Source organism: Mobula birostris, chromosome 10 (assembly GCF_030028105.1).
Source record: "Mobula birostris isolate sMobBir1 chromosome 10, sMobBir1.hap1, whole genome shotgun sequence".
Taxonomy (NCBI): domain Eukaryota; kingdom Metazoa; phylum Chordata; class Chondrichthyes; order Myliobatiformes; family Myliobatidae; genus Mobula; species Mobula birostris.
Window position 1 is genome coordinate 9,202,720 of NC_092379.1, and position 15,479 is coordinate 9,218,198.

Here is a 15,479-nt window from a genome sequence, read left to right on the forward strand (position 1 = left end):
TGCGTGCCAGCTGTGTAGATACACAAGCCTGGGTAGTACGGTATGGAGAGCAAACAGATGCCCATGTAGCAAGCTCCTCCTCTCCATGCATCTGATGAACAGAAAGGGCCGGCGGAGACCGATGGAGTTGCTATACCAGCAGCGTCACATCAGTTGCCAGTCAGCATTGTACTCAATATAGAACTGCCTGAGGGACTGCAGCTCCAGAAATTTCGCTCGGGATTCACTCCCGAAGCATTCTGCATAAGTTGGACTAGCCGCAAGGAAGTGGAAGCTTGAGGTCAGAGTTTTCCTTCTCTATGAAGAGCTTTGCAAACACGGCTGATGATCCCAATAGCAGAAGCGACTAGTTTTAAGGCATCAGTAACCCGAATTTGCCCATTCTCCGTCAGTATAAGGGTTTGTTTAAACGTATATATGCCCTGCTGAGCAAATATTGAGATTTGTTAGTTACTATCACATGCGCTGACAAACATCCGATAGAAATTGTTTGCGTGTCACCCTGAGAGATAATTCCATGCATAATTATATCGAAATTGTATAAATTTCTCCCCTCTTGTATCTGTAGCTTCTGGTTTTGGACTGCCCAACCGGGGGGGAGGGGGTGTAAATACTGGCGGTTTCATTCGTCGACACAGTCATGATTATATAAACTTCTAGGAAATCTCCTCCCATTCTCCCTCTGTCACTACGTTCGGATATAGCCAAAGTGCCGAGAGAGAGAGAGAGAGAGAGAAAGAGTGCATAAGACCATAAGACAAAGGAGCAGAAGTCGGCCATTCGGCCCAGCGAGTCTGCTCCCCACCATTTTATCGTGAGCTGATCCATTCTCCCATTTAGCCCCACTCCCCCGCCTCTCACCATAACCTTCGATGCCCTGGCTGCTCAGATACTTATCAATATCTGCCTTAAATACACCCAATGATTTGACCTCTACTGCCGCCCGTGGCAACAAATTCCATAGATTCACCACCCTCTGGCTAAAACAATTTCTTCGCATCTCTGTTCTGAATGGGCGCCCTTCAATCCCTAAGTCATGCCCTCTCGTACTAGACTCCCCTACCATGGGAAACAACTTTGCTACATCCACTCTGTCCATGCCTTTCAACATTCGAAATGTTTCTATGAGGTCTCCCCTCATTCTTCTGAACTTCAAGGAATACAGTCCAAGAGCGGACAAACTTTCCTTATATATTAACCCTCTCATTCCCGGAATCATTTTAATGAATCTTCTCTGTACCCTCTCCAACTTCAGCACATGTTTTCTTAAACAAGGAGCCCAAAACTGCCCACAGTACTCCAAGTGAGGTCTTATCAGCGCCTTATAGAGCCTTAACATCACATCCCTGCTCCTATAAGCTATTCCTCTGGAGACAGATACTGAAACCGGCCAATAATTCAAATATTTTAATGCGAACAGAGTTAGAGGGAAAGGGAAACAATGAACGCTTGGCCGAGCAGGGCGTTTAAATATTGCTGTCAAATGGAAAACGAAGCCAACACTGCGTAGAAAGGAATAAAACGAATACCGCTATATTCAGAGCCAATTGACTCAACAATCTAATTTCTCAGACAAGGCCTGATGCAAGGAGGCAGCGAAACGTTGCTGTGCCTTGCTGAAGTCTCGTCAAGCGCTACGACGAAAAGAATAAAATTAAATACAATCACAATGCGATAGTATCTGGCTGGCACATGAATATCCATGAGCGCAATTGCCGTCTCTGCAGGGTTGCCAAATCCGTGTTAGCGACACCATCCTTCTGAGGAATAAACATCTTGCATGTTCAACTTCTTCATAAAACACAGGGCCTCTGGCCCCGGCAGCATCCTTCTAAATCTCGACTGTACGGGCTCCACGTTGAGAATGTTTTCGTTACAATAATTTCACCAAAACTTTACATAATAGTCCAAGTTCGGCCTTACCAACAGCTTTTACATTTAATTCTAAACTCGATGTACTGATTAAAGCTAAATGACTATAAGTAGACTCCCTGCATATTTGTACAGCCGCTTTCCATGAACTATGTATTGCTACTGCCAGGCCCCCCTGCTCCACAATACTTACCAGCGCGATTCTGTTTTTACAGTATTGTGCAAAAATCTTAGGTGCACACATATAGCCATAGTGCCTAAGAAGTTTGCACAGTAGCGTAGAACTTTTAGGCATTGCACTGTACTTTTGCCGCAAAAAACATGACATATTTAAGTGATAATAAATCTAATCCAGTTATGAGTTTTTATTGTGGACTGCGTATGGGAACGGTGAGGGAGGAAATGTAAGTGCAAACGGAACAAGTGCTACACATGCCCTTACCCTTCCTCCCTCACCACCATTCAGGGCCCCAGACAATCCTTCCAGGTGAGGCGACACTTCACCTGTGAGTCGGCTGGGGTCCGGTGCTCCCGATGTGGCCTTCTATACATTGGCGAAACCTGACGTAGACTGGGAAATAGTTTCGTTGAACACCTACGCTCTGTCCACCAGAGAAAGCAGGATCTCCCAGTGGCCACACATTTTAATTCCACGTCCCATTCCCATTCTGATATGTCTATCCACGGTCTCCTCCACTGTAAAGATGAAGCCACACTCAGGTTGGAGGAACAACAGCTTATATTCCGTCTGGGTATCCTCCAACCTGATGGCATGAGCACTGACATCTCAAACTTCCGCTAGTGCCCCGCCTCCCCCTCGTACCCCATCCGTTATTTATTTATATACACACATTCCTTTTCTCGCACCTTTTTCTTCCTCTATCCCTCTCACTATACCTCTTGCCCATCCTCTGGGCTTTCCCCCCCACCACCTTTTCTTTCTCCCTGGGCCTCCTGTCCTGTGATCCTCTCATATCCCTTTTGCTTATCAACTGTCCAGCTCTTGGCTCCATCCCTCCTCCTCCTGTATTCTCCTATCATTTCGGATCTCCCTCTCCCCCTCCCACTTTCAAATCTTTTACTAGCTCTTCTTTGACTTAGTCCTGATGAAGGGTCTTGGCCCGAAACGTCGACTGTACCTCTTCCTAGAGATGCTGCCTGGCCTGCTGCGTTCGCCAGCAACTTTTACGTGTGTTGCTTAAAAACGACAGTCAGTTTCTCACAGAGAATCAGCAGACGTATCGAAAAAGAACTGAGAAGTAAAAAGCAACTGGAAGGGGTCCAACACATTCATAGAGTCTATGGAAGGCAAGGTCCTGAAACACGCACACAGACACACACACACACACACACACACACACACACACACACACACACACACACACACACACACACACACACACAGACACACACACGCGCGCGCGCGCGCAAAAGAACATTGATACATTGACCAGTGCGGCCATATCTCACATTTTTCCGCATTCAAATCATTCACACTATTTGCAGGGAAAGGAATGCAGGTCAAATGAACTTCAGTCTTGAATTGCAAACATTTCAACTTCTGTATCTTCAGTAGCTGTCAAATGATCTCAATATTCTTATCCTCGAACTTCGCAGCCCTGCTCTGAGCCCCCTGTACTGATTCTCCAGGGAATCAGAACTGAATCAGATTTTCTAATTCGTTCTTAAGACTTGCTATAGTTTTATACTGATTTCTTACAATCGTTGCATACAGCCAGAATTCTCCTACCGTTTGTACTTTCTTCTGGGCAAACCTAATAATTTAAGAATAGAAGCAATCTGGTGTCCCGTATCAATCCGACAAATACTGAGGGTCTGCCCAATCTACCGGCATTCTGTAAGCCGTCATTAGCAGCGAGACTTGTAAAGCGATCACTATTAACTAACCAACCTAGGACTCTTCATCCATCAACCCAAGAATCCATATTTTGAAATAACTGTTTAAAGAAATGTATTTCTGCTCAAAATATACAAACCTTACTTGCAACTTCAAAATGTAATATTGAATCAAGCTCACGGGTGTATTCTGACTGAGAATCAGTATATATACAATCAGTAAAATTTCGACTAAACATTCATGTTTCACAAGTTACAGAATTTACAAAGTTGAATATTCAACAAACATTTTTAATTGAAAGGACCCGCAGAGCACACCTTCCAAATGGCTATGTACACCGCTTGCCTTAAACAAAAGAAGAGAGAAAGGACCTCCTACGCTCACAACACACTGGAGGAACTTAGCATCCGTGGGAACGATCAGTAAAAGTTTCGGGCCGGAACTCTTTGTCAGGACTGAAGAGGGAACGGGCAGAAGCCCCATAAAGAAGGTGAGGGGAAGGTGGGAAGGAGAAGGCTGGTAAGTGCCAGGTGGAAAACCAGTAAGGGGAAAGATAAAGAGTTGGGGGAGGGGAAGCAAGGAGGGGATAGGCAGAAAAATGCCAAGTGCTCTCCATATAACCAGGATATTCGAAACTGGACACCAGACAGCCAACCAACGGAAAAAAAAGCATCTGCCGTTTCTGAACTAATGAATCACGATAGAAGCGACTTTAAACACTCAGAATAAGCCACGTCCATAACAGGACAGTTAACGAGCTTGACCTGAGGGAAAAAAAAACAAAGTAATAACCGATTATGTAGTACTTTTCATACAGACGGTGTAGCTGAAGGTGCCTTACAATGGGATACAGTGCCAACATCAAAATAAAAGACAAAAAAAGGTATTCTCTAAAAACAATGTTAATAATAAGTTTTCAGCTGACGTTTACAAGTGTCAGCTTTGTCTGCAAACCCTATAGTTTTACGTATTGAATTCGACGTTTAGTAACGTTGTTCAAAAATCTGACCAGCCAATTTCTTTTGAGGGAGATTGCTTAAATATAGGGGTCAGACAGAACAAGATCTGAGTGGTCGACCAGGACTCTAAAGCAAAATCTCTTCTGTAATGTACTGCGGTCCCTGACCATTGACAAGTAAGAAAACACTAAATTTAATTCTGAAAAATATAGAAAGCGATGTAGAGTAGCTCAGACGGGAATACGATACTCCTTCTTCCTAATTCTAGTTAAAATTTTAATAGCAGCGTTCTGAATGAGTTGACAATTGTGAATACATTACTCTGAGAGACCAGTTAAAAGTGTATTGTCGTAATCTCGTCTATTCGATATGAAGGTGTGAATTCGTTTTTTCAGCGTCATTACGTGACAGAAACGGGGCACCTTGCAATGATTCTTAATAGTTGAAATGCTACTTTAGTATTCAATTTCTATCATTGTTAGCACCTTGCTCCTTAACTTGCTGAATTATGGGTAACTTTAGAAACAAAATCCAATGTATCTGTACAGCTTTTAATGGTAAAAACGGAATAAGTATTACACAAGTTGTACAATTTTTCATCAAAACAATAATCGACAGCACATACTTCCAGCTGTGTATTTCAATATCGTTTAACTAGAGTAAATAAACAATGACACCTTCGTTATATTTTCCCTGGTGAATAATATTTTGTTGCCATATAACAGGCAGCGAATGCAGTGCACTTGATACTTGAAGAAGTCGGCAGTGATGCATGCGCCTCCAAAAATCGTAGCGCTAGTTATTTACTATTCTATCATTGCAGTCATCGGCATTGCTGGTAAAGTATTGGTATTGGTTATGAATCTCGACATGTTGTGAAAAATCGTTTCTCTCGTGTCCTTACCTGTATTGTTAGTTTCTGTCAATTGTAGATTTTTGCCCCTTTGCTATTCTCCCAGGCTTGTTAACACAATGATGTCGTCCTTTGACTGCGTCATCTTAATCGAACATATATCCTTTTATTATTTATTTGTAGTATATTTGATCATTGTGGTGTTTTATCACAACGCTAGACTAGTTTTTCTCTTTAAAACTTCTAATATTCAAAGGTTTCCATATTTGTGTATCACCTATCCACGGTTCGAAGCTAAACACCCAAGTTAAAAAGAGAAATTTAAATTTTTCTGTCATTTCTATAAACAGTTTCAATCAATATTTAGAACAAAGTCCACTTTTAGTGTTTAACTCAGCATGTGGAGTGTTAACGAAAAATGAGCATGGGGTATTGAAATACTGAGGCACCAAGAATCCGGAACTTTAGTAAGTACAGGGTGATGTCTTGAGATGTTAATAGTGTTGATATGATTCGGATTACGACGTCAGAAATAGGAATGACTTGCATTTAAAAGAGTGCAGACGAGATTAAAAATGATCTGCGATAGTGAATTTCAGATCTCAGAAGAGACTGGATTTATGAATTTGTATTCCATGAGCAGAAAGGGGCTGAGAGGATTGTGATGGAGGTACTAATAAGATAGATACTTGGAAATTATTCTCCATAGTGAATTAGGTAGTGGCAGGGGTGTTGTTTTAGTGCAAAGGCGAAGGGCTTTAGAATGAATCTGTGGAAGATCACTTTCAGTTTGAGGTAGGTTGGAATTTGAAGATACCCTGCCAGAGAAGGGGTGGGGACAGGCACACTCAGCGTTTCAGTAGTATCGGCATTTGAATTGCCATGACATAGAAGCCTACAGAACAGACTGGTGATTGGACGCTATTGATCGGCCTCGACATGGTGGACTCGGTTGTCAGTTTCCAACTTGTACAAAGCGGAATCATTAAGGTGTTATTTTTTTTTTTCACTGAATTGGCTGATTTGGATGAAGTGTTTTTTTTGCCGATGTGCATGTTTGTCATGTCTGTTTTAAATACACCCAACAACTTGGCCTCAACAGCCCTCGAAGCGAGTAAAACCCACCGAATCTTCGTTGTCTGATCTGCTTGTTACGTACTTAAGGAATTCTAAGTTATTTTCCAGGCAAGACCTCCTGGTAAAGAAACTATGCTGAGTTTGTAATGCTTTATCGTGTACTTCCAAGATCTCTGAAATTCCATCCTCGATAATTGACTCCTCTATGTATGGAATTGTTAAAGGAGGGAAGGGCATAGATTGTGAAGATTCGTATTGTCCTTTCCCACCACAGCGGAGGGTGGTGGGGAAATGAAGAAGAAGAAATACGATTAGATTGTTTAAATAGGGAGGAGATAGTGAACCACGTAAATCCAGAGCAGATAGTCTACATTTGAAGATGTAACTATTGTATTTTAGCTCCTTACCAAATTTCTGGAAAAAAAATTCAGTGATTCAAACTAATAAAAAACACTGCAAGTATTTTACAACAATGAAAAAAAATCACAATAGAACACCGTACCTTTGCTCTGGATTTATGTCCACAGAGATAGATTCCCTGGTAAGTTTCATTGTGAGAATGTTGCAAAATCACAATGCAGCCAATTACATGATTCTAAAGTAGCGTGCAGTTTGTCACCTTAGTGTGAAGTGTCAAAACATTAAATGCTGAACTGAATACCGTCAACTAGAAGATCTGTTTGTGATTTCCAGTGCTTTAACATTTAGTCACACAGACACACCACAGAAATAACATCAAGACACCGCCCACACATAAACCTAAAGAATCCCACATTCCGACTCTCCTCCACTACTATGGCTAACGCCGACCATTCACACAACAAAGAAACATCGCACTGAGACAACACTTCACCTCACCACACACACACACACACACACACACACACACACACACACACACACACCCAGAGACAGACAGACAGACAGACAGACAGACAGACAGACACACACACACACACACACATCGGCTATTGTCACTGCATTCACACGTCAATCATTCCACCATAATCACTCACATACCACATTAACTAAAACATTAACAACATGCCCTCTCACACACAAACACGAAGACGCATAAACATAAACGCGAACACGCACAAGCACGCTGACATTCACACACAACTTTGACACCTACTCCCTCCCTGTGTTTTCCTCTATTCCAGGTAATTTGGCCGTGATTGTAATACTGTTGCGCAGACGATGCGGTCTCTCCAGATGTATCACTGCTTACTTGCTGTCGATGGCTGTGACTGATCTGCTGGTCATTGTCACGGGTGTGATATTAAACCGGATAGCTCCCATGAATTTCCCGTCCGGTTATTTGACTGTCATTCCGGGATGTAATGTGAACTTCGTACTAGGTTACGCCGCAAGAGACTGCTCAGTCTGGGTGACAGTGATGTTCACTGTAGATCGGTTTGTGGCCATTTGCTGCCAAACTTTGAAAACAAAATATTGCACGGAACGAACGGCGTCTATTGTGATTGGAGCTGTCTGTGCAGTCGGTTTTCTGAAATATATATATATGGCTTTTATATTTGAACCTCCGCATAAAACAGACCCCACACCGTGTATAATTGCGTCAACATTTTATACTTCGCCTGGCTGGATAGCATATGACTGGATGGAAAGCATTTCAAACCCTTGTCTGCCATTCGTTCTCATTTTTCTGTTCAACTTTCTAACAGTCAGGAACATAGTAGTGGCCATTAGAATTCGCAGGAGATTCCAGGGCGGCGGGAACAGTGAGAACCAGAGCGACCCGGAGACGAATAGTCGCAGGAAGTCTATCGTCCTGCTCCTAAGTGTCTCGGGTATCTTCATAACCTTGTGGCTGTTTGATCTGATACATTTTGTCTACGTCCGCATTGCTGACTTCACTTACTTCACAGGTTCCAATATCAGTGACTTAATTTTCCCTTTGGAAGAAAGCAGGTTCGCGCTTCAGTTCCTGTGTTCCTGTGTGAATCCGTTTATTTATGGAGGGGCGCAGAATAAGATTAGAGAGGAGATAAAGCTGGGGCTGACATATCCACTGGTTGTCATTAATAAATTAATAAAATAAACATTTTATTCTTTTAAAGCAGTTCTTGTTGCAAAACATCGTCGTGTTCTGTCATTTCGCTTGCTCCGTTATAAAGTCAAAATCAAAGTCGAAGTCGACATTATTGATTTTTGCACAGATGCATGGCTGCATAGCAGCATGCCCGCCGTAGTATCACAGATATATAGCATGGAATTAACAAATTACTTTTATTTTCTATTGTCACACGTTCCAAAGAACAATGCAAAGCTTTCTTTTGCATGTCATCCTAAGGTTATTTTATTACAACAGTAAATTGAGATTGTACAAGGGATTATAATAACAGAACGTTGTTGTTGTTCGTCTATCGTTGGCGTCGATGAGGACCTCGACACCATATTGATGGTGTCGAGACTAGCGCTTGATTTGGATTAAGGTGAGGGAGAGTTGCGCAGCGTAAGACTCACTCTCTCTTCCCAATTCCCATCTGGATCTAGTGGCAAGACAGAGTCTAGACGGCTGGAGATGGGACTAGGCGCAGTGGATGACCAGGACGTCTTCTGTGTCTTGTCCTGCTCTACACGTTCCACGACGCTCGCAGAGACTGCCTTCTTGACCGGTGGACCTTCCATTGGTCTCGTCCGCTCAATCTGCCGGACTCTGTCTTCACAGGCTGGAATAGACAACCCCCTATCTCACCGAGGGTTTGAGACCCGTCGACTACCCACACCTGGTTTAGCCGGCTTGTCGAAGCCGCTGCCTGGGGTGTGGCCGCTGTCGCATGCAAACAGCTACGGGGAGCCACAGCTGAGAGCTGAGTGCCAGGTGGGGACCAAAGGTGGACTAACCGCCTTGAACAGGACGCGACATTTTCCCCCACCGGAGGTGCTACCCCTCCCTGACACCCCATACACCTAGAACGTAGAATAAAGATATAACAGGTATATATAAAACTGTACGGCATGATGTCAAACGCAGAGGTACTTCCCACACCGAGACAACAGCAAAACATCAACCTTTCCTCTCCCGCACCCCACTTGTTCCAGCAGAAAGTATGAGCGCCCACCATATAAGTAATAGCAAAGTTCTCATGGAAACGATGATATTCAGTCCATCAAAAGCCACCGCTCTTTCCAAAATTTTGACATCCCATAATTCCCTATCTCTCCCAATAACGAGGAAGAGACAGATAAGAATCCTTCCACAAGAAGGAGTGATCGAATGACTTCCTGGTGGCTCTTCTTCTTTGCTACCTGTTCCACAGCTTCCGTGATACTCCATTCTGGGCATTCTCAACATCCCTTGCTCCACTCTTGGCATCCCCAACATCCATATATATGCCTGAGAGGTTTGAGGTGTACTGTAAGTCCTACCCTGGTTAATTTCCAAAATGCAACATCACTCTCTTATCTAAGTCGGCATCCATTTTCCGTTACTTATACTCCCCAATGGTGTTAATTGTTTGTTACCTACTTCACAGTCAGCAAGATCCGCAACATTGTATCACCATCAAAATTGCGAATGAAGCAATATGCATTCATATCCAGGTAATTTACAAAACAATGAATTCCTGTATTAGCCATGGAAGAGTTTTTTCATCCTCTTCTCATGCCTTTCCCTTGTAACACTTAACCTCCTAACCAATAAAAAATAACAATTAGATTAGATTATGAGGACACTCAGTCCTCTTTTATTGTCATTTAGAAATGCATGTATTAAAAATGATACAACGTTCCTCCAGAATGATATCACAAGAAACCACAAAACCAAGACTAAAACTGACAAAACCACATAATTACAACATATAGTTACAACAGTGCAAAGCAAACCATAATTTGATAAAGAGCAGACCATGGGCACGGTCTCAAAGTCCCGATAGACTCATCATGTCATGCAGGCGGCAGAAGGGAGGAACTCTCCCCGCCATGAACCTTCAAGCGCCGCCAAATTGCCGATGCAGTACCATTGGAAGCACCCGACTGCAGCGGACTCTGAGTCCGTCCGAAAACTTCGAGCCTCCTACCAGCCCCTTCGACACGGTCTCTCTGAGCACCATCCACTGCCGAGCGCTTCGACCGCGCCCCGGCCGCCGAGCAACAAGCAAAGCCAAGGACTCGGGGCCTTCTCCTCCGGAGATTCTGGACCACAGTAGCAGCAGCAGGGAAGCAAGCATTTCAGAAGTTTCACCAGATGTTCCTTCGTGTTCTCACGCCTGTCTCCGTCAAATCAGGATTGTGCACGGCACCCTACTTGACAAATAACAGACATCACCACCGGTGTGGCCGCTGCGAGCTGTGTCACGTCGCTATCTTCACCTGCCGCCTCATACTTCTGCCTTACATGCACCCAATATAAATTGGTTCTACACAACTATTTGGCAAGGATTTCCACAAAATCACACCTTCTACTTTACATTAGTACCCTTTAGTCTGATACTGTCCTTGCATACTGGACTAGACTATTAATTGTAACGTCCTCTCCGTATTCACTCTGTCTATTTCTTTCATATCTGGTACATTTCAATGAGCTTCTCCCTCATCTCTTTAGACTCTTTAGGTTCAACAGACATTAAACGCTCCAACAGGGGAAACATTTCATTCCTTGGATAATTCTAGTTATCCTCCCCTGGGCTCATCCCAGGTTAGCACACTCTTCCTTAGAAATAAGACTCAAAATTGCTTACAATATTACAAATACGGTTTGATCAACACCATGTTAAACCACAGCAGTCTATCTTTGCTTTTATATTCCAGTCAGCATATAATAAACACGAGTAATGCACTCATCTTCCTTTTACCCATTCACCCTTCAAGTTAACCTGCAGTAGGTCTCCAAGGCCCTTTGTACCTCAGATTCCTGTATTTCTCATCATTTAGAAAATAGCCTACACACTTAACAAATTGCATAAGACTACACGTTTCTGCATTGTATTCTATCTCTGATTTTGGTGTCCATTGCCTAAGGGAGAGTTAAGGGTCTCTCTGCCTCTGTGCTACATACTCTTGCTCCATCTATTTTAGTATCATCTGCAAAACTGGCTGCAATGTCTCCAGTTTCCTCAGCCGGATCATTCAGCTTAAAGCGAAAATTTAGGCGTCACTACTGAGCCTTGCAGAACCCCACTGATCGCTGACAGCCGCCCTGGAAAGGAGCTTATTATCCCCATTCTGACTCCTGCCTGTCAGCCCATTTCTATCTTTGCTATAGCCTTCCCTCTAATACTTTGGGATCAAGTCTTGTTTAACAAGCTTATATATAGAACATAGAACATTGAAATCTATAGCACAGTACAGAGCCTTCGGCCCGCGATGTTGTGCTGATCACGTTAGTAACCTACTCTAGAAACTGCCTAGAATTTCGCTAGCGCATAGACCTCTATTTTTATAAACTCCACGTACATATCTAAGAGTTTCAACAGTGTCTTGGAGATGGACCAAAGATTAAAACAGGAAATAGAAAAGTCGAGTCAAAAAATCAATGATATGGTAGTCATGGGAGATTAACATGCAGATCGATTGGGAAAATCAGGTAGGTAATGGATCACAAGAGAGTGAGTTTGTTGAATGCCCAGGAGATGGCTTTTTATGGCAGTTCGTCGTTGAGCCTACTAGGGGATCAGCGATACTGGATTGGGTGTTATGTGATGAACCAGAGGCGATTAGGGAGCTTAAAGTAAAAAAAAAAAACTCTTAGGTATCAGTGATCACAGTATCATTTAGTTCACATGACATTTGATAGGGAGGAAGCAAAGTCTGACGTAGCAGTGTTTCAGTGCGTTACGGGAAATTACAGTGGTATGAGAGAGGAGGTGGCGAAAGTAAACTGGAAGGAGCTGCTGGCAGGGATGTCAGCAGAGCAGTATTGGCGTGCGTTACTGGGATAAATGAGGAAGGTACAGGAAATATGTATTTCAAAAATGAAGAAATACTCAGATGGCAAATTAGTACAACCAGGGCTGACAAGGGAAGTCAAAGCTATTGTTATAGCAAATGAAAGGGCTTACAACAAAGCAAATATTTTTGAGAACATAGAGGATCGGGAAGTTTTAAAAACCTACAAAGTGAAACTAAAAAAATAATTAGAAGGGAAAAGATTGAATATGAAAGTCATCTAGCAAGTAATATCAAAGTGGATAGTAAAAGTTTTTTTCAAATATGTTAAAAATAAAAAAGAAATAAGAGTGGACATAGGACGGCTGGAAAATGAGGCAGGAGAAATACTAACGGGGACAAGGAGAAGGCTGTTGAACTAAATGAACATTTTGCATCAGTTTACGCTGTGGAAGACACTAGCAGTATGCCTGATGTTGTAGCGTGTGAAGGAAGAAAGGTGGGTGCTATTACTATTACAAGCGAGAAGATACTCATAAAGCTAAAACACCTAGAGGTACATAAGTCACTGGGACCAGGTGAACTTCATCCTTGTATTCTGAATGAAGTAGCATTAGAGATTGTGGTGGCGTTGGAAATGATCTCTGAAAAATGATTGGACTCTGGCATTGCACCAGAGGTCAGGAAAATTTCAAATGACACTCCAGTATTTAAGAAAGGACGAGAGCAGCAGAAAGGAAATTATAGATCATTTAGCCTGACCTCAGTGGTTGGGAAGGTGTTAGACGCAATTGTTCAGGATGCGGTGATGGAATACTTGGTGGCACAGAACAAGGGAGTACAAAGTCAGCATGGTTTGCTTCAGAGAAAATACTGCCTGACAAGCCTATTGGAATCCTTTCAGGAGTTTAGAAGTAGGATAGGTAAAGGGTTGCAGTGCATGCTGTATATTTGGCCTTCGACGAGGTGCCAAATATATGCTGCTTACCAAGTTAAGAGCCCATGGAAAGTTACTAACATGGTTAGAGAATTGGTTGATTGGTAGGACGCTGCGAGTGGGCGAAGGATCCTTTTCTGGTTGGCTGTCAGTGACTAGTTGTGTTCCATAGGAGTCAGTGTTGGGACCACTTTTTTAACTGTTGTATATAAATGACTTAGATGATGCACTAGATGGCCTTCTTGCCAAGTTTTCAGATGATACGAAGATTGGTGGAAGGGCAGATAGTGTTGAGGGAACAGGAAGGACGCAGAGGACTTGGACAGCTTAGGAGAAGGGGCAAGAAACTGACAAATGAAACAGAATGTTGGAAAATGCATGGTCGTGCACTTTGGTAGTAGAAATAAATGTGCGGACTATTTTCTAAACGGGAAGAAAATCCCGAAATCCGAGATACCAAGGGACTTGGGAATCCTTGTGCAGAATACCCTGAAGGTTAACTTGCAGGTTGAGTCGGTGGCGAGGAAGGCAAATGCCATTTTTCATTTATTTCAAGAGGTCTAGAACACAAGGGCAAGGATGTGATGCTGAGATTTTATACGGCATTGGTGAGGCCTCAACTTGAGTGTTTTGATCAGTTTGGGACCCTTCGTCTTTGGAAAAATGTGCTGGCATTGGAGAGGGTCCAGAGGAGTTTCACAAGGATGATCCCAGGAATAAAAAGCTTATCAAACGAGGAACGTTTGATGGCCCTGAGTCTGCACTCAGGATGAAAATTGAAGGGAGATATCTTTGTAATCTTTCGAATGTTGAAAGACCTGGACAGAGTCGATGTGAAAAGGATGTTTCGCATGGTGGGAGAGTCTAGGACAAGAGGGAACAGTCTCAGGGTAGAGGTGCGCCCTTTCAAAACTGAGATGCGGAGAAATTTCTTTGGCAAGATGGTGGTGAATTTGTGGAATTAGTTGCCATGGGCAGCAGTGGAGGCCAGGTCGTTAGATGAATCTAAGGCAGAGATTGATATGTTCTTGATTGAACATGGAATCAAAGGTTACGGGAGTTGGTCCCTTGTGTTAGCCATTTCAGCACTGGGGAGAAAAAGCATCTGTCTATCCACAGGATCAATGCCCCTCATCATAATATTCACCTCTATCAGGTCACCTCCATCCTCAGTCGCTCCTTGTTCGGCCCTGTGGTTGTTGCATGTGACGACTAGCAATAATGAGGAGAAATTAGGAATAGAATTCCTTTATGATTATCATCTGTTTCAAGATACAGAGAAAAACATTCTCTTTATAATGGTTACACTGATCAAATTGTTCCAGAGTAAACAGAGGTTGCACAAGGTAACACAATAGCAGGTGCACAATAAGGAGCAGCAGCTGAAGCGAAAGTGCTGTACAGACAGATAATAAGGTGCAAGAGAATAACTAGATAGATTATGAGGTTAATAATCAATCTTATCGTCCTCTAGAAACTTTGTATTAGTCTTATAAAGCTGGATAGAAGCTGACTTTCATTCTACAGATGCGTACTTTCAGGCTTTTGTATATACTGTTGGGAGAAAGGAGAAGAGAGAATGTAGGATGCATTTGGGGTCTTTGATTATGCTGTCGACTTTAGTAAGTCACGGAGAAGTATAGGAAAAGTTTATGGAGGGTTAATTTTTTTTCATTGATGTGCAGAATTGCGTCCAAAAAAGTCTTGTGGTCAACGGCAGAGCAGTTGCCAAACCGGCTGCAATGCATCAAGATAAGGTGATTTATATGGTGCGTTGATAATAATTGGTTAGGGGAGATTCCAGATTACCTCAGCCTTTCTAAGAAGCAGGGGCATCGATGAGCTTTCACGATTTTCGTGTCAATGTGGTTGCACCAAGTTTGGTTACTATTCGTAGTCACTCTCAGGAAATTGAAGCACCCCACACTCTCAACCGCTTTATCCGTGATTAGAGAAACTAGTTCCATTCTGACGGACATCCAAGCCGGATAGATAGTAGACAACTTTTCCAGAATCCGAATCAGATTTGTGATCACTGCATTAGATTACGTAAAATTTGTTGCTTTGCAA